Source organism: Struthio camelus, chromosome 17 (assembly GCF_040807025.1).
Source record: "Struthio camelus isolate bStrCam1 chromosome 17, bStrCam1.hap1, whole genome shotgun sequence".
Taxonomy (NCBI): domain Eukaryota; kingdom Metazoa; phylum Chordata; class Aves; order Struthioniformes; family Struthionidae; genus Struthio; species Struthio camelus.
The window spans coordinates 10,153,495-10,176,115 of NC_090958.1; the positions used below are offsets into that span (position 1 = coordinate 10,153,495).

Consider the following 22,621-nt stretch of genomic DNA (forward strand, 5'->3'; position numbering starts at 1 on the left):
GCCTCTTGTTTCAATCTACCAGACCATACATATGGTTCGAGATTGAAAATACCAGAAAGTCAAAGTGAGGAAAAGGACACTGACAGTATAAAAACCAGGAAAAGACAACAGCACATCAGAAACTTTCATGGCATGATTTCACATAGAGAAATGACGGGCACCAGACCCTAAACACACCTGTGAGAAAAGTGTATATATGGACCTGGATCTAGATGTGACCCCTACCATTACCATGGCCTACTAATTCTGAGCACCTACCAGAAAGAATATTTCTCAAGTTCTAGATGTGAGATTGTTGTGCTGTTTGTAAGTAACTGAGTATGTTTCCAGCTTGCCTAAGCAATACAGACCTCTGACAACTTCATCAAGGGCCATACAACACCACAACTCGGGTATCTGCCTGGACACAGCATTTTTCATCAAGAGGGCTCAGCAAAAATCACTTCTATAGACAGAAATGGCAAGTAATGGTAATTTCTAGCTGCCATTTAGGAAAATGGATGTAACTTCTCTGCCTCAGTTTACCCAAGATTGCTGGGAAAGTTTGTCGCAAATCAGAACCAGAAGGTCAATTCTCTCCCCAGTAATCATATCTATATAACGATGCCTCTTATATTTAACTTTATATAGCTGAACTACAGAAACCCAGCCAGCATAAGGGAGACTGACTAGCTGGTTAAAGTGAGAGCTTTCTGGTAACCGTGGTTACTAAACAGGCTGAACTCAAAAGATCTTTCCCCACAGAAATACGTGCTACTTTCCTTGCCACCCCTTTTTTGAAAGGGAGATGGAGGAAAAGAGAGGGTAAAGAATTTATATTATACACATTCATAGTAAGCAACACTCTTGCTCCAACGCAATCTTCCACAAGAAGGAAAACCAACTTCAAGCAAGTCAAGACTGTTAAACAGGAGATGGATGAAAGCATCTTGGAAAGCCAGGAAATCCCAGGCTGGCTGGTTGGGAGAGAATTAGCGATACATAATTAGAAATGCACTCCCCTTCCTCATCCCCGAGGTTAATGCAGGTCCTGCTTAATATTCTATATCAGCACCAGAGAAAAGCTCTCAGCTGAGGTCTTTCTTATTTCTAGCAAGTCCTTTCTCTCCCTTGCTTTCAGTTGTTGGAGACTATTTCACACCACTTACCAGCCATATTCCTATGTGGCAGGACACGTTGTTCATATGCATAGCTTGCAATGACAGGTTTAGCCAGTGGAGAACACCAAGAGGGAGGGAAGAAGATAGTCCTTATCTTGACTCACAATAGAGGCTCGGCGGCCCTTTGCTGATGGGCTGGATTCTTCACCAGTGGAACCAACCCACACGCTCTTGTGTTTAGAAGGGAAGAATAGGGAACAGTTCAGCTAACACTTTAAAGAACAGAAAATATCCTGACATTTGTCAATACCTCCTAGAACACAGCCTCTCAGGATCCTCTTTAAGGAAAGCTACTGAAAGGCCAGGGGGTAGAGCAGAGATGGGACATAGCACAAAGCTGTGTACAGTGTGGAAAGACACCTATATGGGAGAAGTAGAAAGGACTGAGAGCAGAGGACAGAGGTATGTAAAATTGAGCGTTACAGAAAGAGCAGACCAGCAAATACAGTTTATTACTTCCGCACAAGAGAAGGAAGGCCACTGACAACAGAAAATCACAACTAGCAGAAAGAAAGAGAGGTGAATGACAGCTGCTGCCCACAATCTTTGTGGCCTACAGGAGACAATATCAGCGACACACTGGGGAGCAATATCATACCTTGCTTTCCCAGTAAGTTCCAGGTTGGAGACCACTGAAACACCATGCACAGCAGTGCAGCTGACCTGTGGGATTCCTTTGTCCCCAACTCAAAGAGGCAGGGAGTTTGCAAGACCAGATTAATGGCAAGTATATTTTACATGAAAGAGGATACTCAGCTACAGAGAATACTCATGTGTAGGCTAGAAACTCTCTCGCCTTAGGGCATAAGCCAACCGTTAAGTTCCTCTATGGGCAAGTTATTCCTTAGCTGTTTGTTTTAGGAGTTCTTGCACCTTTCCCTCAAGCATCTGGCATTTGCCTCTCTTGGAGCGAGGATGCCAGACTAGACAGACAGATCATGGCTTCTTTCTGGTATGGCAATTACTGCATTCCAACCTGGAAGGGGGAGAACACACTGGGGAAAGCGAGGAATGTTAGATGGCAAGTTCCAGTAACACACAGCCCTGTTGAATAGCCTTTCCTCTCCATCTGGCCCTGCACACTCTTGCCAGCAGCAGCCTAGGAGCACACAGCAGCACAACTTGGCGCTTTGCATTCTCAAAGAATTCTGTATTCCTCTGCAGAGCTTGGGAACAAAGCTGAGCAGGGCTCAGCTCACACCCTTCAAGTCCCCACTCGTGCAAGAAGTGGGATGTTCTCATGCTGGTACAAAAACGTGTTACAAAACTAGAGGACAGAGCAAAATTGTGGTCTGCAGCCCAGCTTAAAGCAAAATGTTGAATTTTGCATTGTCACTAGACACAAAGGCCTCCCAGCACGAGGCCAAATCAGTCACTGTCCTGCACGATCTGTGCCTCTAGAGAGGCCAAAAAAAGTTTACAAAACAAATTCTCTGCAACTTATGAGTAAGTCAGCCCGCTTCCTGCGGAATAGTATATCATATACTTCTATCAGCCTATAAAATACGGGCTCAGGATTGCATTTATACCCTAAATGGGCATTTGGGAAGGCCTCCTGCCTCTTCCCCTGGGGCCAGAAGGCTCCAAAATGCCCCAAGACAACTGACGTCTGGGGAAACTTAGACCTGCCTTTCTACCTGAAAAATCTTCCTCTCTGTTGACTTTGGCTCCATGCCTGTTTAACCCTCACATCCAGGTCTCTCAATATGAGTGTCAGCAGAAACTACTAAGATATATGTCCAGACACTATCTCACTTGTGACTTTCTTCCTTGATACCCTTCTTGAAAGCAGCTGTTGCTGCTGCTGCATTTATCCACTGAAGCCCTCAATTCCTTACTGCCCATCTGCTGCAGAGAAGCTAGAGCTAAACAGACAAGGCACAAATAGCCGACAGGGAATTGCCACACCAAATAATAAAAGCCAGGAAATCCAAATCCAACACCTACCTATTGAATTTGTGCTGGTTTTTAAAAGCAATAGAAGAATGTGGATAACCAAACACAAATACAGTTGAATGAATTATCTAAGTTTAGACAAGTGTTATCTAAATAATGCTATTTTAACTTATTTCTGCAACAAATATGAGAATTGATTTAATAACCTAATGTTGCTTTTGGACAGTAGAAGTCTATGTGGATGGACCAAGAGGCTAATTCTATTATCTACTATTGTACACCAATTTGATAAGAACTTCTCCATGCATTGATGGAAGTGAGGTTTAGCTCAGCATCAGAAAACATCCCTGAGAGACAGAGAAGGAGATAGTATTTAGCAGGAACTCCTTGTCGCTGTGTGCCTAGTCTTTATTATCTTTAAGGTATCTCATGACAAAAAATTTCCTCTGCTAATCTTTTGTTGCTTCTTTTTTAGCCTCCCTCTATCTTTCTGAGAGGTAGTCAATATAACTCTCCGAAAGACTCAAGTAAAAGGGAAAGAGCTACTGGTGCATATGCAAATCTATTCATTGTAAGCCTACAATAAAGCCTATGTTTCCATCAACTTACAAGCAAAATGACTTACTGACATTAACTGGCAAGTACTTTGCATTCATATGGTATCTTTCATCTACAGACTTCAAAGCATCTGACAGGAGGCAGGCAGGCGTTGTTCCTCTGTCCATCCAAGGAAGAAACTGAAGCGCAAAGCGGCAAGGTCTCCCAGTCAAGGTAAAACCATTAGCAGAAATGCAAATTAACCAATTGCCCATCCTTAGAAATGAACAATTGTGCTTCTAGTACAAGTTACACGTGCACCAGAGACCAGAACCACCACTCACACACACCCCTCCAAGAACTGCCAGGGATTCCTTAGGCATTTAGATCTCATTCATTAGAAACTAAAAAAAAAAAAAAACCACAGAACGCAAGAATACTTTTCTCCATACAGGGAGAGGAAGGAGATCTGAAACCAATCCAAATCTTAAGTTCTATAGTGCTCCAAGGAGGAGCGCTCCTTGGATGAACCTGCACAAGCATAGGAGGAGAAAAGGGGAAAATTCATTCATGAAGAGAAAAGGGGAAATTCTGCTACATATTCTAGCGAGTGTTTTAAATAAACCTGTTCTAAGGAAGATCTCTCCTCTCCAGAGGAAAACTAGGTCTATAAGAAAGGTCATAGAATTAATTTCAAAAAGACTGTCTTAAAGAGCATTCTTCTTGCCTCAGCTCTTCACCCTGTCCTTACAGCAGGTAGAAGAAATGCAGACTACCTACGGTGCTCAAGCGGTCAGCAGAAATGCCTTTTAAACATTAATAGGAAAAAATCCCCTACACAGTGCTGTTTTAAAAGAGGCATATGAGTTCCTGTAAGTTTCAAAACAAACAAACAAAAAATGATGTTGGGGCAATCTCTGGAGCAAGCAGTTTTTTAGGCCTGGTCAAAGAGACTGCAATAGCTATATTCTAAAATGCTCTCTATAGTTATGAGATCTCTCACGGCCTATGGAGGTGGAGAATATTAGAGGCCACTAAATCCTAGAGTTCGTTTTTCACTTCAAATAAAGCTTTGTTTTAAAATGTACAGGGCCAACTGTTAGTACATTGAGGTCCTGGTTATTAGCCAGCTAGAGTCCATGAATTATGTTTAGCGAGAAGTTTATTGGCTCAGTAAACACCATTCCAGTTTCCCTCACCCCTGAACTGTGGAAGCCAAACCAAGAGATATCCAATGGCACGTTACCTCTAGCACCAGAGCAACCATTATCTGATTACAGGCATTTTATTTTTTGTAAAGAATTTGCTATCATATCATTTAATACAATGAAGTCGTTAAATTTACCAAGGCAACACACAAAGAGTAAGTAGCTGTTTGGTTCTGTTTGCCATCTTCTGGAGCAGGAATATTTGTTTCCCTCTGGTAGCTTTCAGTGTCCAAGCAGTACAGAAATGTAATCCTTGGGACACTTGGTAAGGCAGGACTCTGGTGAGGAATTTAAAACACTAGCAAGATTAGATTGGGCAGCCACAGCAGCTTTCCAATAAAACCATCCTATAGAGTCAGGGCAGAGTTCGGGGCAGTAAGAAGTTGGATTCATTTAATCCTAGTGCCACTTTGTCTCAGGGGAAACATGGGAAAACTGGGTATATTCTGTGTTCTGAAAGTACGCGGCCAGAGGACAGGACTTAGTCTGGGGGAACAATGTTGATCCTTTTGAGTTACACAGCCAAGAACAATTTCTTAAACCATTTTGACTTAATTTGAGAGCTGGCTACAGGTTAGACATGGTCCAGGTAAGATGCACATGAATGTCCAAAATGGAGACAGGGCAGTTTCATGTGATGGCATTAGCAGTGCCCAGCCTTATACCTGCTTGTGGGAAGCACCCACCCAGACATCAAAACAGAAAGTAAGCATCTCCAGAACTGGAAGAACTGACAGGTACCTGTGCAAATCCAGAAGCAACTCCTACTTGGTTGGTTTTGTCCTGGACCCAAAGCTGTCTAATCTGGTTACCTTCCACTACCATGAGCTAAAGGCAGAGAGTAACGAGTGATCAGTCAGTGTGCAGTAACTTGTTTGTGTGCTTGTTGTTCCAGTTCTCTAAGAATGGCTAAGATACGCCAGTAGGAGGACTACGTCAGTCCTTGAGGCAAGGAAAGTTAATTTAGTTTGAAGAATAAGGATGTAAAAAAGAGCGCTATGATAACAGTCTGTTCTGGTAGCAAAGACACTAAACTAGAACGCAAGGAATTTAGGTTCTCTTCCAGTCCTCCCCATCTGTCATGCCACCTTGGCTTAATAATGCATCTCTTTGTGTCTCTGCTTCCTTTATCACCTTCTGTCTGTCCTGTCCATTTAGACTGTGACATCTTCAGAGAAACAACTGTGTTCTTACAGCACCTAATGAAAGCTTCAGGGCTTTGCAGTCCCTAAAGTAAAAAATGCTTTTTTTTTTTTTTTTTTTTAAAGAAAGTCTTTACTGTAGACCAATGCAGGTAGTACCAACTCTGAAATCACATATTCTCATATAAATGCTTTTCCTGATGCCTTGAGAATCAGGATGACAGAATCTGTCCATATGAAAAGGAAGAACCTGGAATTTTGCAGTACAGATCCTTAACATCCAACCAATCCCACAAGGACATGCCAAGGCCATATCATCATACCCATAATGAAGCACCTCTAGGGAGCAAGCACAGTTAAAATCTTTCCACCCCAGTGGTGGTGAAAGACAAGATACCCTTCTCTTTAAACTTAACCCTCTCCCTTCCAAAGAATGCATGGAATTTCTACTATTTCCCAACAGAGACTAGAAAGTAAAGACTTGGCATGGGGCAAGATAGATAAGAGCAGTTGCCTTCTCTGTAGGTTTTGTTAACTCCCCATAATTGTGCTTAGGGCATGTGATGGTGAGAGAGAGAGAGACACATACACATCTGTCAGAGACACACTACAAATTGCTAGTATAACATCCAAGTAAACACAGTCTAGTTTACAATGTGGCTGTGGTATATAAAACACCTCTGTAAAACTACAGTATAATCCAGCTGCTGCAGGTTTGATTTACAAAGTAATGATATGGTTTCCCTCTCAAAGAATGCCCTTTAGGATCACTAAGATGTTGAATAAAATCTTAGCTGTCTTCTGGGACACGTGGTGAAGGCTGTTTGTTGCTGGAAGTCTCTCTAAGCAAGCCACATTTAAACACTATGTTTTGCACAGGGGCCTATATTGTCTTGCATATGAATTCAAGTCCCTTCACCAGTTAAAAATCTGGGTCAGAGCAATTTGCTTACATTTGGAGTCCTTTTCCAAAGTTAATGGCATGTGGGATTTAGAGCTGCAGATATAAGACAACTGGATAAACTGCTATTATCTGCTCTGCATCATGCACGTACCGTCTAGTTTTCCTGCTAAGCTTTGTTCGCATGTACAACCCACTTCTACAGCAGTTGCAGATTCAGCATAGTAATGATATTATTCTTGGCTGTCCTGTTAAACTTACAGTATAAGTTAAATGCACAGTAGGGGGCCCTGCTGGATTCTCAACAGTTTTTAGATGGCTACAGATGATAGCTGGCCAAGGATGGAAGTTCTGATATGCAGTCATGAAGTTGAGAGCTTTTATATTCAAATGGGGTCTTGGCTAGTGCTGACTATCTCTGTCACTTCTCTGGTGATAACTAGATTACCAAAATGTACTTTGCTTAGGGCTATATCAGACCACCACTTTGAAGCTCCAATTAGTACCACATACGGCTGCCAAACTGCTTAGCTAAATTTCACACAGAGATCATATAGTGTAACTGTGATTGCCGATGTCCTGTTTGTTTCTCACTGCCATTTAAGGAGGTACTTTTGGGTTACTAATACCTTGTGTGATTGGGGTGCTGGCTCTTTCAGAGATGATTTATTTCATTGTATCCTGACTGGCAGTTGTTAGCAGGGTGCTAAGCCCACAGCACACATTTTCAAGTCTCTGTTTGGAAATTTGGGTGGCACGGTATCTACTTAGGAGTATCATCCAGAGCTAGAAGTCTGTCCAAGTTTATTTTGGTGCTTCTTAACAGAAGATTTAAAGAGAGAGAGAAGCCCAAAAAAAACATAACGGCAAAATTGTGGCAAGATAAACTTATTCCAAGAGGTGAACTGCAAAGCGCAAAACAAAAACAGAAAATGAAGGCATTTCAACTTCCTTACAGTATTCCTCTAGGTGCAGAATAAATATTTTCTTTTGCAAGCCATGTTGGAGCAGCAATCAGTGAAAGACATTAAGTACAATAAAAATACTGGTTTTGGGATAAAAATGCGGTTCCTACCTATGGGCTTCTAAAGGAAAATTCTGCAAAGTTCTGTGTCTCTTAGGTGAATTCTGAATTTTCATCCCCTTGTTCACAAGCCAGGCAGAATAAAAATATCCACCTACACTAAACCAAAGGGAGCCACTCTTAACCCAGACACAACCACAACAGACATTCCCGACAGTCCTTGGCTTAATAGAACACTGCTTTGTGGTTATACCCACCGCTAGGATTTCATCTTGCAAGTTCTAGCACGTTTAATTTATTCCAGTTCATACATCAAATATAATATTAAAAGTTAAGATGGTTGAGATTGAGATTTTCTTTGAAGGACGAGTAGAAAGAACACATTTGGGACTGCGGGTGCATGAGTATATTAATACAGAAATACAAACTTGTAGTCATCACTCAAGAAAAATAGTTGGTCTTTAAGGGGGGGGGGGAAGTTGTAAAAAGAATCAAATCCATTAAATAGCTCTATAAATCAATTTCACCAAAAATCAATAGGAAACTACGTGTACAAGGTACCAGGTAACTCCCACACATGAGGTGCAAACGGCCGTGACCATGGCCGTGCAGCAGCCCTGCCTGCCCAGGATTTGGATAGCGGGGGGCTGAAGCAAGAACCTCTGCATTCCCTACACTCCCTCCTACAGGGCTCTCTGCCCCGCACACGAGACGAGTTGCATGCCAAGGGCCGCTGGGAAAGCAACAACATCACTCCATTCCAAGGTCTTTATATCTATCTCTGTGACGGAGCCAAAAATGGGAGCAGATGCATGGTAACACTCCTGACGCAGGCCATGCAGACCCTTGCCTCCAGACATGCACGCAGACAGTCCCTCTTAAGAGGCAGCAGAGAAAAATCCGTATTACTCATTAAAGACAGGCACCCCACACGGTATGAAATGGAGCAAGACTGAGATTTTCCAACAAGATTTGTACCACATCAAGTGGCCTTCTCCTCTTGAAGGTGAGCTGGCTTATGCACATACAGGGGGAAGGTGGTAGAGCATCAGCCCCCTTTTTGAATGCGGGGGCCCAAGAGCTACCAACATGTCATAAGTCACATACTGGTTAAACAAATAACTTCTTATTTAAGCACAAGTTCATGAGTCCCACATTGTGTCAGTCTTGTTTGCTCAGTGTCTCCCCAGGGACTGTGCCAGGCCACTGTACTCTCGCTTTCCAACTGCAACTTGGTTGCATTTTCACATTTAGAAGCTGTGGATGCCCCTTAAATGACTGGAGAAATTCCTGGGGCTTTCACTTTGTGCTGGCAGCTCTCAGATGACTCTAGAAATCCCTGGGGCTTTCATTCTGTGTGGCAGACCAGAGAGGGCACAGAAGATTCTGGCCCTGTTAAAACCTGCCGAAAAATTTATGTCCTGTGTATTCCCCTTCATGCACTCCACGTGTGCTGTCATGTTTCTGGGCCTATTATAGACAACACTATTTAAGAAATTCAGACATGACATTTTTGCAACTCGGACTTGATGAATTTGCTTCTGCCATTCAGCACAAAGTGCCAAACCCATTTTTTCCTGTTTTAACTGAATAACAGGCATAACTGAACTCAGTTATTCCACACAGGGAGAGTCATGTCTGATATTATTTATATATGTACAAATTGGAGAGGAAGAGAAAGAGCAAGAACGAGTGAGTGAGCAAGCGAGTGTAAAATAAATAATGATCAATGTAACATGCAGACTCAAGACTGTCCATGTGGGACAGGGAACACTGGCAAGGGAACAGGACCATCCACTGCTTCTCTCTAGGGCTCTGTGACCCAGCTGCAGGAGGGACTGGTCTGATCTGCAAATTGTATCTCAGCTGTTCAGCGTGTTCTTAGCAATGAGCACCTTCACTGTACAAATTAAGTGCATTCAATATCAAATCCTCCCATCAATCATAAGTTCCCCTTACAGATAAGGGCATGCAGTCCTGGAAAGCAGGACTTTGACATAGGCTGGAGGTTTGAGGTCAAGAACACGTGGGAACTGTACAACCACAGGCTTCAATCTAACCACTGGTACACAGCAAGACAAAGGGACAACACATCCAAGTTCCCCTCTTTGAAGGGGTTCCTTAGAACTTTATCATATGACTCTTCGATTCATTCTTCTTGAGCAGAACATTAAAAATGAGACTAAGGGAAGCAGAAAAACATTTTCAGTAAAACAGCTAGAAGAAGACTTTCCTGTAAGTCATTGTAGATGTTCCTCACTTCCTCTATCTCTTAAAGCATCTGCATTATTTACTGGGATAGCAGTTTGATGCATGTCAGCAAAAACATGATTTCTGCTAAGTGGCCTTCAAGCCATTATAACAGCAGCGATGCTTACAGAGAGGTTCAAAACAGTGATCTCATTCTAAAGACAGTCTTCATGCACAGATGCTACACCAATACTTGCATGAATGTAACCCTGGACTATTTTGGTGACTCTTAGAAGTTCTGGAGTAGCTTACAGTGAAGAAGTGACCATTATGAAGGACAGCCAAAAATACAGCACAAAGTTTGTATGGAAGAGACAGAGAAAATAGATAGGGCTGGGCACAGCCAGGAGAATGAAGAGATTAGAATGATATGGCAAATATGTAGAAATGGTTGGGAAAAGCAAGTATGTGCACAACTGAGGACTCTAAAGGAAGTAAAAAAATCCAACAAGTTCGACAACCAAAGCAGAAATTGAAATAAACAGACACTCCGGACTAAGGGTTGAAGCCAGCAGAGATCTAAATTATCAACTTGCATTTAAGGACTATCATGGTTAATATCATACACCGAATTGCATAATAAACAAGTTAGATGAATTGAAAGAAGATTAGTCTAAAGAAGCAGTCTCAGAAAGAGGATTGTAAGGAATTTTGTTACGGAAACACTGCTCCTAAACTCTTCTATATTCAAGGAAGAAAAAACTTAAATCCCATTTCCTGCCACTGTAGGGCTAAAAAGTTAACACCATATTTCATAGCCATTAACGTGAAACAGGATTGCTGTTCTGACTTGTCCTTAAAGAGCAAATACATTCTAAAAACTAGATCGAGAAGGAGGTAAATGTCTTTCTGCTGAAAACTATGGCAAGAAGCAGGAGGGAGAAAAAAATATTTCTATCTAAGACTTTTGGGAATGGACAGAATTATAAGAGCCTGTTGCCCTCAATTGATTTGATATACACTCACAGTTTGACTTTTTTCATTCAGTCATTGACTACAGAAGTGGTTTTTGTATCCCTTAAAGATTAGGCTTTTAAAATAAGCCAGAAAGGCCTTATGAGGGGGATCCAATGACCCATCAGAAGGATTAACTTTTTTTAATGCCAACCAACAAATTGGTTTCTAAAAAGATGAAAGATTCAAACCCTTACCCACGCAGGCATCTCAAACGCACCTCCTCCGACACAGAAGCATCCGAGTCCATCTGGGACTCCGCTTTGTCAAACCCTTTTGCATGGAGGGCACCTGGGCAACGAGCACGTGACAGACATCCAGCTAGACTCGTAGTGTCATGCCTGTTTTCTCTGGAGCCTCTGAACTGTGACCTCAAAGCAAATGAATTTGAGAAGAAAATACATTAATCAGGCATCCACTCAGCCAGGCTCATGGTTTTTAAACCAGGGATCTGAATCAGCCCTATCACCTCCCACCTCTTTCCTGATACAATTAGTCAGCATCTGCAGAGGGGGAGAGGAGCAGCTGCAGCTCCCTTGCCAGTGCCAAACACTGCCCTGCTGCCTGCTTCCTCGGAGGCTGCAGGGCGAAAGCGCAGAACAGCTTCCTGAAGCCCCCCTGGCAAAGGCTGCACCCCCTCCCCGCCGCACAGCCGAAACCAGAGGAGCTGAGACCTGCTGCCCGGGGAGCCTCCGCGAGTCCCTGTCCCAGCCGGCGTGCAGGCTCAGACGCGAGCCGGCCACACCTCTCCCCAGCCAGAGCTGAGGCCCTGCCAGCTCCACACACCTGCTGGAGGCTTCCCCCGCAGTTCAGGGGAATCCCCAGAAGGGGATTTGCAGGTGCTCCACTCCCTTTAAAGAGTTCAGGCAGCAAATCAGCCTGGGAAATTGGCCCCCTAGTACTGGATGCAGCCCTCTGACCTTTTCTGAAACGTTCTCAGCCCACCGTGCTGAACGTTATAGCCAAGCGTTTTGAAAGAAGCACATGCTTTTAAAATCCAGCTGAGTTTTTGCTCAGGAAACTTACAAAAGCATCGCTAGCGTATCCGCAGGAGTTTTGCAATTCTAGGTTACAGGTGATTAAGAGTATCAGCAAATAAACCAGCATACAAGAAGTCAGGGTCGGAAGCAGGCTTTTACTTAAAGCTCTCCTCACCAGGCACTTGAAAAATAAATAAAACCCCCAAGCAGTTCTGTTTGACCCAACAGCTATAAGGCTCAGCCCCGCTCCTCAGGCTGCATTGTGCAAGCTCTTACTCCAGCAGTCACGCTGAGTTCAAGCAAAGTGTCTGAGTAAGCATTTGCAGAATCTGACCCCCCCGGTCAGTTATCTATACGGCACCTATTTGTGCCTTGCATTGCAAACGCCTTAACCAGGGACGGGGTCTGGAAGTATATTGTCAGCTGCAATGTGCTTTATCTCCATTTATGGCACTAAATCTAATTTTTGGTGCCAAGTGCAGCATTACCCTTACAATGACATCTATTAGAGACAGTTTCCCCTGAAGACTCTGATCTGACCAACAACCAGTTTGCACTGTTCATTTTTTTATTTTATTGCAAAAGCACCATGTTCATATTACCCCTCCACTTCCTTAATTTCAAGCGTTTTGTTCAAAATTAATAATACAGGCATTGAATTATGGAAATCCCTGGCATTATACTGACTTCACTTCAGATGCTGATATTCTTTCTTCTCTGAACATTTAAAAGAAAATTGAGAACTAAAAGTAAAATTAATGCAGCAGACATGACCAGTTATTCTCCAATAAAGTATCAGTTTAGCAGAGGCAGACTTGTTTCCCCCGTGGCGGCAGCGACGTTCCCAATGGGCACCCAGCCCCTGCCCCCACTCCGAAGGCACAGTGGGGGGACTGCAGCATGGCACAGCATGGAGCAGTTCTTATGGAAAAAAAATCTGCAACTTCCCCTGAAATGCGGCGTCCTGCATGCCACAAAGGACAGCTGCTACCTTCTCACTTACAAAAACGTGACCCCAGCCAGTCAATCTACAGACCTAACACTGTCAGATACCCGCCCACTCACCACTTTTGATGGTCAAAGCCATTGTAACGAAGCAGCTTCCCCTGCACCCCAAAGCGGAGGGGGAGGGGAGGGTACTTTGCTTTTGCTCCAAGAAAGTTTAGCGTGTTTGTTTTTGCTTTTTTTTTTTTTGGTGGGGTTCAGCTCAAGCCATTTCTGGTAGACACAGAGGTAGCACAGGTCTGTGTTTAACCATGTAGGAAGTGGACCCAAATAGGCAAGTATCAGAGCAGACGCACATGGAAACTTGCTTGGACTCACCTGGACTCCTCTTTCCTCTTTCTTGTTCAACCAGTTCTTGGGTGGGGAACATCACAAGCCTTTGGCATATGGTATCAGATGGTCTGGGTATTAGGTAGAGAACTACTGATACGTCTCTGAAACAGCACAGCTGGCATTATGTAGCTCAAGTACCATTTCATGTGAGCCTCTCAAAATATAGAAGGGAAAGGGAGACTTTGTTTATTACAAGTAAAAAAGAGAAATTGAGGTGCTTAACCAGTCATCTGGGAGCACAAGCTGGTTTGTCGGGCTATGGCCATGACTTCTGTTCTAGCAGGGAAGAACCATTGTGTAGCCTGCAGAAAGTCATAAAAACATCTGGAAAAAGTTGGACATAACAAGGTTAAGGTGAAGATGCCAGAGGGACAACTGGAAACCACCCTTTACTACTTATAAAAGCATTTTGAGATCCCTGGGTGGAAAGGATCCCTTTTCAAGAAGGGCAAATATTCCAGTTCCATACTTCAATGATTACTGTTCCAGTGGGACTCTTAAAATGTGTTTTCCATCCATGACTGTCCTGTGTTGTTAGTTACACCTCCACACAGCTTTTAAATACCAGACTGATTGCCACTACTGCAGCACTGTTAAGCGTAATATTTTTCTCTGCATTTGGTTCCTCTTACAGGACACTGACTTATTAGTACAGCATTCAGCTCGAAATCCTCTTGCAGCAATAACAGGCTGAAATATTAGACAAAGAGTGGCTACTACTGTCATTTACCATTCGTGAAATACTAATGGAAATTCAGCCCATCTTCAAAATATCATGCCCTTACACAGATGGAGATATAGAGGTACAGGCAGATTAAATGATTTTTCCAAAATACAATAGTATATCAGTGGCAAACTACGTCTTATACTCGACTCCGTTTTAGCCACCAAAATAGGGATCGTCAGACTGAAGATACTGGCTTATAGCACTCTCGCCCTCCTTTGGGTCACTTTTCCTTCACTCAGCAGCTGAGTAACATCACTATGGCAATTACACCCATCACTTAAAAGTGATGGCCAGAAACTGGGAGACCCAGCACCACTGGGACAAGCCAGCTGCCTGCAATGCCAAACAGAGGTCCCCACTTGGGGAAGCACTTGAGACAGCCCCTTTCCAGAGGCCCCGCCCTTTGCACTGGGCCAGCACTCTCACACACCTCTGCACCTTGGATGGATGTGCACAACCACGTACATCAAACTACTCTTTTTGGAGTTCACTTAAGAATGCTGCCAGCTTGTAAACAGTACAGTCAGTTTTGCTGCCAATACAATTTTTACCTAGAGCAAACGGAAGTGTTTTTCCAAGAATTTCCAAGATTGTTGCATCATGCTGTATGCTGGCACTGTACCGTGCAACCCAAGGAAGAAAGAGAATAAAATGCAAGCAGCTACTCGGCACATCTTGAAAAGGGGGCAGACCCATCATTACTTTCAAATTATTTACAGGCACTTCCCAGGAGGAGACTAGTGGTGCAAAACAGACCTTCCAAACAGAACCAGCGTTCACTGTAGGGGAATATAGTCTCATTAATGTTTTCATTGTTGTGCCAAGGGTGAATAATTTTTATAGCTGGCATGTTTCAATTTTCATTACAGTTCTGAAAACCCTGTTTGATAAAGTACAGTAGAAACCAAGAAACATAACCTTTCTGAAGGACTGGAGAGCAATCTTCTTTATTCTCCCTTCCCCCTCCTCCCCCATGGTTTTGCATAATATTATAATGTTAGTCCTTTGGCAACTTCGTCATTTTGGAATTTTATTAGAATTATGTGTATGATGACAGCATTTACAGGCCCCTGCTAAGGTCAGGGTCCTATTATGCAAACATTTAAATATGATGAGCATTTATAAGATAAATATACAAGACAAACCAAGGACATTGTATTCTCCGTATTTTAAAGATGAAGAAAACTTAACACAAGTTGTTTAATGCCCTTTGTGAACATAGCATGGAAAATTTAGATCAATGATAGAAACTGAACCCAGAGTCCCCAAGACCACAAGCTCATCCAGAAGAATTAAATGCAGGCATAGTTTCAACCACTACACCAACTCATAACAGTAAGTACTTATAACCAAGATTTTAGGGTAAATCATTTTTCAAGTCATAAGTTACGTTACTTTTCAAACACTCTTAGCCAAACATCTATCTGCTGACATCTTAAGAATTGCAAGACAGCTATCAGTCTCATGCCAAAATTCCTTTTATTTAGCATTTTGGTACTTCAGTTCTGGCTACGTACACTTCATGGATATGCATACACACTTATATTTTAGTGGATTCCCTGCCACATACAATTTTGATAGATATTATTCCTGCTTAGAAGGACTTCCACATTTTTCTTTAAAGACTGGGCATGATCCTGTCACTAATATCACATTATCAAAGAGCGTTTGAACCACCTAGAAAATGAACAAAGATCCTTTTTCAAGGGCTCAAGAAGTTTGCTTCAAAAAGTTCCACATGGGGGCCATTCAGAATACTTTATAAGTGTGAACAGAAACTAAGAACAACAAAGCAACCCTCCCTTCCAGGGGTAGGAGAAACAACATTAAGTAAAAACAACACTATTTTAAGTCTTGCTGTACACTGGCATAATTTCAAACTTTCTTTTTTAAATAGTTTTCATTTTAAAAAAGGATCCGTCTTCAAATGTACTTGTTTGCTAGTGAAGTTTTAAGGAAAGCCAAATCCTAAACTGAGAAAGCTACTACTATTGTTTCATCAGATTCTGGGTGGTTAACTAACCTTTTGCATCAGGGACAGAGAGGATGTTTTCTTTCAGTTTTAGTTCAATAACTAGTTATTTCAGACTGGAGAAACCCATTGAGATTTGGAGTGAGAGGGAGGGCAGGAAAGCTTACTTCCCTCTTCTAGGCTCCAAATAAAAACTAGGTGCTAAAGACTAATGTCTACTAGTCTAAACTCTTTAAAAGAGCAGCATAACTAGAACACAATCAAATTCTTTTCCACAAAGAACATTTCCTTTGCTTTGCATTTAAAACTGAGTAAGAATGACACAATCAGTTAGTTTGGAAGGGACCTTAGGATGTCATCAGAAAGTATTTTTATAAGAACATATTTTCCAAATATTATTTTTATTTAACACTTTAAAGTACTCAGGTTCAGCATGTAATTGAATTTAATGTTATAGAAGTTGCTTGATACTTTTCTTGGAAACAATAACAGTAAACTACTTTTTACTTGTGATTTGCATATTAAATCATAACTTGAATGTGCTAAACCCTGCCCTCTTGCTTAACCAAAAACAGTACCAAATTTACTTTAAAGTTATTTTTAGTTGCACATCAACATGTTTTAATAGGTACAAATCAGTGAGATCTAGTCTTTCAGCCGGAGAGTAACTACCACGTATGCAAACAAGCAAGCCTTAAAAGGTTTCTTGTTGACTGATTTCAATTCTCAGTTAAAATTGGCAATGCAAATTACTCTATTCTGTTCTTTATTGGACAAGAGAAAAGATTTCAAAACTGTCAGATTGGCTGGTGGCATCTTGACAGCAGATGGAAATGCAGTAAGTGGAGTCCTACATGGCAGCATCTTTATGTGACTCCCGGAAAACTGAATCCGCACACTGAATGGTTCCTTATATAAGGGAAAACAAACACACATTTCAGGGGAAGGAATCTGCTGTATACCCCTGTCATCATAAACAAGTCCATGAGTGAACTGGACAGCACAGCATGAAGAACATAGGAAGGATGTTAACCATATGAGGCCTCTTCCCCAGTCAGTCCATTAGGTATCTCTTTTAAAACCCATTGCAGAAGACTGATTTCAAGACAATTTTGTCTTGCACATTGTTTGGTTCAGCGGGGGAAGGGAGTGGACAGGGCAAACTGATATATTATTGAAAGGTCCCCCCTCTTCCTTTACCCGAGAGACTGAAGGACAGATAATGCCTCAGGCCAGCATACTGAAGTAAAATGCTTTCTACCTCCCATCCAGAGCCTGAGTGAGGACAACATTGGCAAGTTTTTCCATCCAGTATCTAAAGCTGGAAGAACAGAAGTGAGTTGTACCTAGTTCTTACATAGATCTCTCAGAACATTTTACAAAAGAGTTGAGAAGTAGACCCTATTTCCAGGCCATTTTTATGAGGAAAGCAGACCCCCGATGACAGTTCTGAGCAGCAAGCTCCCTGCACTTCTATAAACTCTTCTCACTGCCAGCTGATGGTTAGGACCCTTCCTCTTCCAGCTTAGCTGCTAACTTCCAACACTTTCTGGAGGGGAGCTGAACAAATTTGTGCTTTCTACATTAGCAAGAGAGCCAGTTCATTGCTGACAGTCATTTCCAACAATAGATCCATTTCCCAATGCCTGCCTCAGGTTTGCAGTTTAGAAGATCACTCTTTAGCCCCTTCAAATCTTGCTGTGTGCACAGAAGAAAATGGGATACAGTGCATAAGAAATCCGGGCTAAACTAGATTCCCCACCCCTTTCCATTAAGTAAAACCAGTAAGCAGAATCCTTGTGTAGGATTTGTGATTACAAGGATCACCCTCCGCCCTTCCTTGGGCAAACAATATGGGCTCTAGGAAAGCTGGAGAGCCATCATTTCAATAATGCAAAACCCTGTTGCTTCCACTCCAGAACAGCTGACTTGAAGTACATGCTAGGCTGTGCTTATTAACAAAATGAGAAATCTGATATATAGAAAGAAAACACTATGTCAGGATTAATCCTGGATTGCAGTTTGTGGCCAGTGCTGGGCCCTCATCCAAACATAGATGAAAAAGAACAAAAATTTCTCCCACCTGTCACTTAGAGCAGGTACAACTACTGCAGTGTTGTAGTCTCTCTCTTACAGCTATTGTGGCAATCACTTTTATATCAGCTTAAATTCAGGATTGACCTCACTGTTTCATTTCTTCCTTGTTTTGCGGGAGACAGCACTGGAGGGTGAATTTTCTTTCCAGGAATTACAAACAAGAAGTGTGAGTAACTTACAAGTTTGGACAGCCAGCTTCTAATACACATGCACTTCAAGGGAGGGGAGAAAAAAAAAAAACAGCTTCAAATTGGCATCCTGTTGGAAGCTGGAGGTGCTAACTGAACAAGAAAATGCAGCTCTCAGGAATATTTTTTTATGTTGTTTCTGCTACTTCTGAGCAGAGTAAACATACTGTCACAGCTGATTAAAAACAAACAAACAAACAAACCAATACAGTTGTATTGCCGACGAGCTACAGGACAGCAGGCTGAAATCTCTGTTGCAGTGCATTGCCCTTGCTCCTGATACTACAGCAAGATAAAAACTAATTTAAGCAGCCTTAGTGGTATAATCACCTGTATTCAATCCACACCAAACCACAGGAGAAGTCACATTTATTTTTTAAAAGATATTCTCCTGCTTATGGCTGGGTCAAGACTCTGTTGCTGTAAGCAATTCCACAGCTGAGCCCTGTTAATTTTCTTCCAAGCCCAGCAGGGTAGGCATGTCCACTGATGCTGAAATGGTCCCCCTTCCCATCGAGCTTTGCCTGTCACAGCACAGCCAATATAACGAATAGGTTGCAAATGCGATTCTGTTTTATCCCACTCCAAGACCACGTTTGCTGCTCTACCGAGATGCCACTTTGTGGCAACAGTCTTTCACCGATACGGTCAGAAACAGCAGTTTGTTCATACAGTTTATCAGCCAGATTTCATTAGGGGACTGGAAGTTTGATTTTCTTTAGAGGAAATAAGACAACCTAGTGATACCAATGCCTTCTGCCTATCAAACTATGGTATGTTCATCAAACTGGATGAGAGGGTTAAACACTGTAATCAGCACAAACAGGACTCCTGATATTAAGGCAAATGTGCCTCAGTTTTCAAACATTATCCTATTTCTCCACATCCCTCCTCAAATACTAGCCATGTACTGTTTCCTATACAAGGTCAAAGGAACACACAGCAACACAGCATACAGTTTATGTTTGATGGATCTTAATTACTATGAGCTGTAAAGCTGCTAGAAAATAAGAACTCTCATTGCAAGATCCACTATTCAAAACTTGAAATTTCATACTGCAACCACCAATTTTGGGCAGCAGTGGCTATTTTATGGAGTTTCAATCCATTATGCAGCCACACTGATTAGTATTAGGTTGTGTCCTACTCGTTTTAAATGGCTAATCAAAATAAATTGAACATGTACCCTCCTGGAATAAGGCCTCTAACATCCTCTTTCTCTCTCTCTTTCTCTCTCCCCCCACCCCTTGTCACACATTGGCTTCTGCCAAACAATTCAGCACTGACACTACAACGTATCACGTGATACCAAGTGCTTCAAGCATCTTGCGATACTTATTACTATCTACACATCCATAAGTCATTCTGCCCAGCAACGTATGTGAATACTAACATGAGCTATTTCTTTATGCATTAAAGATTCAGCGCTCTCCCCAAATCCTTCGGAGAAGCGTTTCCCCCAAACACTGAAAAATCATCCCTGTTGAGATATGCATCTCATCTGCATTTCACATAGATTAGAAAGTATGACATAAGAAAAAAACTGCTATATCCTCACATTCTCCTATTTCTCATGCTTACACCCCTCCAGCCACGCAAGTCTGCCGTGATTAAGCAATGCATTTTAGATGCAAAAGAACAAGGCATTTATGTACGATTTCCTTACCCACGTTAGAATGGAGAGTAACAAATGTAAGAGGTTGCTTATTCTTAATGCTGATCTCCTCCAGAGCTAAAATGATATGTCAGTAGCAGGTGGCAAGTTTGAAGATCTCCCTCCCCTCTTTTTTTTTTTTTAATAAATATAACAAAGGGCACACAGATTTGACCTAATGGGTCAACCATCAAAAGTTAAACTGATTTGAATAATTAGACCTAGAATGTCAGGCACCACTGCAAATAATTGCTCCTAATGCTTTTAGGATTAGATTGCTAATGAAAAGGAGCAAAAAGGGGGCCACTTGCAGTTGTGGAAATAAGTCAATTTTCTTTCCATATGTCATTTTCTCCATGTAGATTTGCTGTGAAATCCTAAGGAGCCGTTTACAGTTTTCTCTCTAGAGCTGCTGTAGAATATACAATAGTTCTGAGTCATAAAAAATAGTAATAAGTCATCTTGAAATACTAGTTGTTTATAACACTGTATTTATCAAGCATAACAAACATCTGCTTATAGTTCAGTCATTTTCCAATGAAAGTGACTATTGCATATTGTTTCTCCCTTTAATTTGTGGAAAAACATGAGAGCCATTCAAGTATAAACAGCATTCTGCAATAAATTTAAACCACTTTTGGTCAAAAGGCAGTTTATTAGCAAAATGTAATTCTGGTGCTCTTCTAACTGGTTTCTGGCTCCTCTCTCAGATTCATTCTAACAACTAAGTAACATCCGGGGGGATGTTAGTAACCCTCTGCTAAAACACTCGATTTCATATATAATTCATTAATTGTATGTAGAGGTATACCCCCTCCCACTCGCAGCTATTGAATGCAAAGTTACGAGCCCCTCCGAAGGCGCAGGCAGCCCGAGTTTTCCAAGGCTGCGGACCTCGCCGCACAAAGTTTGGAGTCAGCAGCCCCCCGCGTAGCCAGACGCCTCTGCCGAGCGGCTGGAGCAGCGCCCGGGGCGGCGGGTGGCCGCCGTGTCCCGCCGCGCGGAGCGGCCGCGGCCGCGGCCAGCCCAGCTGGCGGCCCCTGATAAAGGAGCGGGGACGGGAGCGCCCGCCGCCCTGCCGCTCCGCCGGGGCGAGCCGGCCGGGCAGCGGCGGCTCCTGGCCGCCAGCCCTCGCCCGTACAAAGGGGCCGGCGAGCCGGCAGGGCGCTGCGGGCACCGCGCCGCCGTGCGCGCCCGCGGGGCTCCCCGGGCCGCGGCCCCGCACACCAGCCTCCCCTCGCTTTTTTTTTTTTTAAATGCAACCACCGACCCCAAAAGCCTAGCCCCCACCCCCCACCCCGAGCTGGCACCGCGGGTGCAGACCCGGCTCCGCGGCTCTCCGCCATCCCGTTCACACGGGACCGGGCGGCCGCGGCGGAGCCAGCCGCTCTCCCGGAGCCCTAAATTACAGTGTTACGCGCCTCGGCAACAATATTGCCAGCCTGGACATACATTTCTTATACATTTCTTTCTTTTCCTTTCTTTCCTCTTTTTTTTTTTTTCTTACTGGCTAATTCCTAATGCCTAATTCCGTGCGCGGACAGCTCTGCGCGGCGCCTGGCGGGTCCGAGGGGAAGCATGCATTTCCTGCGGGGCACAAAGCCGGGCGGGCAGGGTCCTGCGGGCCCGCGGCCGCGGGAGGCTGCGCGATCCTGCGCTCCGTCCATTGCATCCGAGCCGGTGCCGTAACAAAAGCCGGGGACCCGCAGCGCCGGCGAGAGGCAGCGGGGCCGGCGGGGCCGTCCCTCGGCGAGCCCGAGCGGCCGAGGGGGCGGCCAGCACGGGGGGAGCCGGGGCAAAAGTTCACCGGGGTGCCCGGTGGGGCAGGGCTGGGGGATGCCGGCCTGCCTCGTCGCCTTCCAGCCCCGCGGAGGCACCGCGGAGGGGGAAGGAGGCACCGAAGTGCCGGGAGCCCCTTCCCTGCCCTCTCCTCCACAATGCGGCCGGATCCCCCTCACAAACACGCCCCCCGGCACCCCGCTCCGCTCCCTCCTCCGGGAAAAAAAAAAGGAGGGGGGATTACGGCTCAGTAGCGGGGGGCGATCGGGGATGGGGACGGGCTGCGGCGGGGCTGCCCGCCCGCCGGTGGCCCCACGCCGGACGGCTCCGGCGGCGGCAGCTGCGGCCCCCGCCCCGATCCCCGCCACCGCCGGGGAAGGGGCAGCGCGCACGCACACACACACACGCACACACGCACACAAATGGCACGGGAGGAGGGGGAAAGTTTCCAGCCGCTTCAACCGAATAGCCAACATTTGCAATGCCCAGACAGGCACGGTCGCGATACACCGAGTGCATGCCCCGGCCCCCAGAGCAACGGGGCAGCGCGCTCAGGGCGAGGGGCGGGAGCGGGGGCATGGAGAGAAGGGCACAGGAGGGAAAAGAAAAAATAATCATATTTGATATATATATTTTTTTTTTTGAAATGGAGCTACCGCTGGCGCCGGGCATGGGGACTGCAAGGCAGGGAACGAGGGGACACCCCTACCACCCCTGGCGACTCTCCCCCGTGGACCCGTGCAGATGGGCAAATAAACAGGGTTGCGAATAAAGAGCGGGGAGCAGGGCTGGGCTGCGCGGAGAGCCCGGCAGC

At 44.1% G+C, this 22,621-nt stretch overlaps 1 protein-coding gene across 36 annotated transcripts in view; it reads right to left on the reverse strand.

Moving 5' to 3' along the window:
- HIC2 (HIC ZBTB transcriptional repressor 2) overlaps nucleotides 1-22,621 on the reverse strand; it is an 89,944-nt gene that overhangs the window by 66,805 nt on the left and 518 nt on the right. For 11 of the 36 annotated variants that reach the window (XR_011135025.1, XM_068910889.1, XM_068910909.1 and 8 more), the window contains exon 2: nucleotides 11,270-11,443. The exons of 15 other annotated variants lie outside the window; for them this stretch is intronic. The gene's annotated coding sequence lies outside the window, so the exon portion shown is untranslated. Of the gene's footprint in view, nucleotides 1-11,269; nucleotides 11,444-22,621 lie in introns of those variants that run through there. 10 more of the 36 variants (XM_068910912.1, XM_068910893.1, XM_068910911.1 and 7 more) reach the window with 2 other exon arrangements.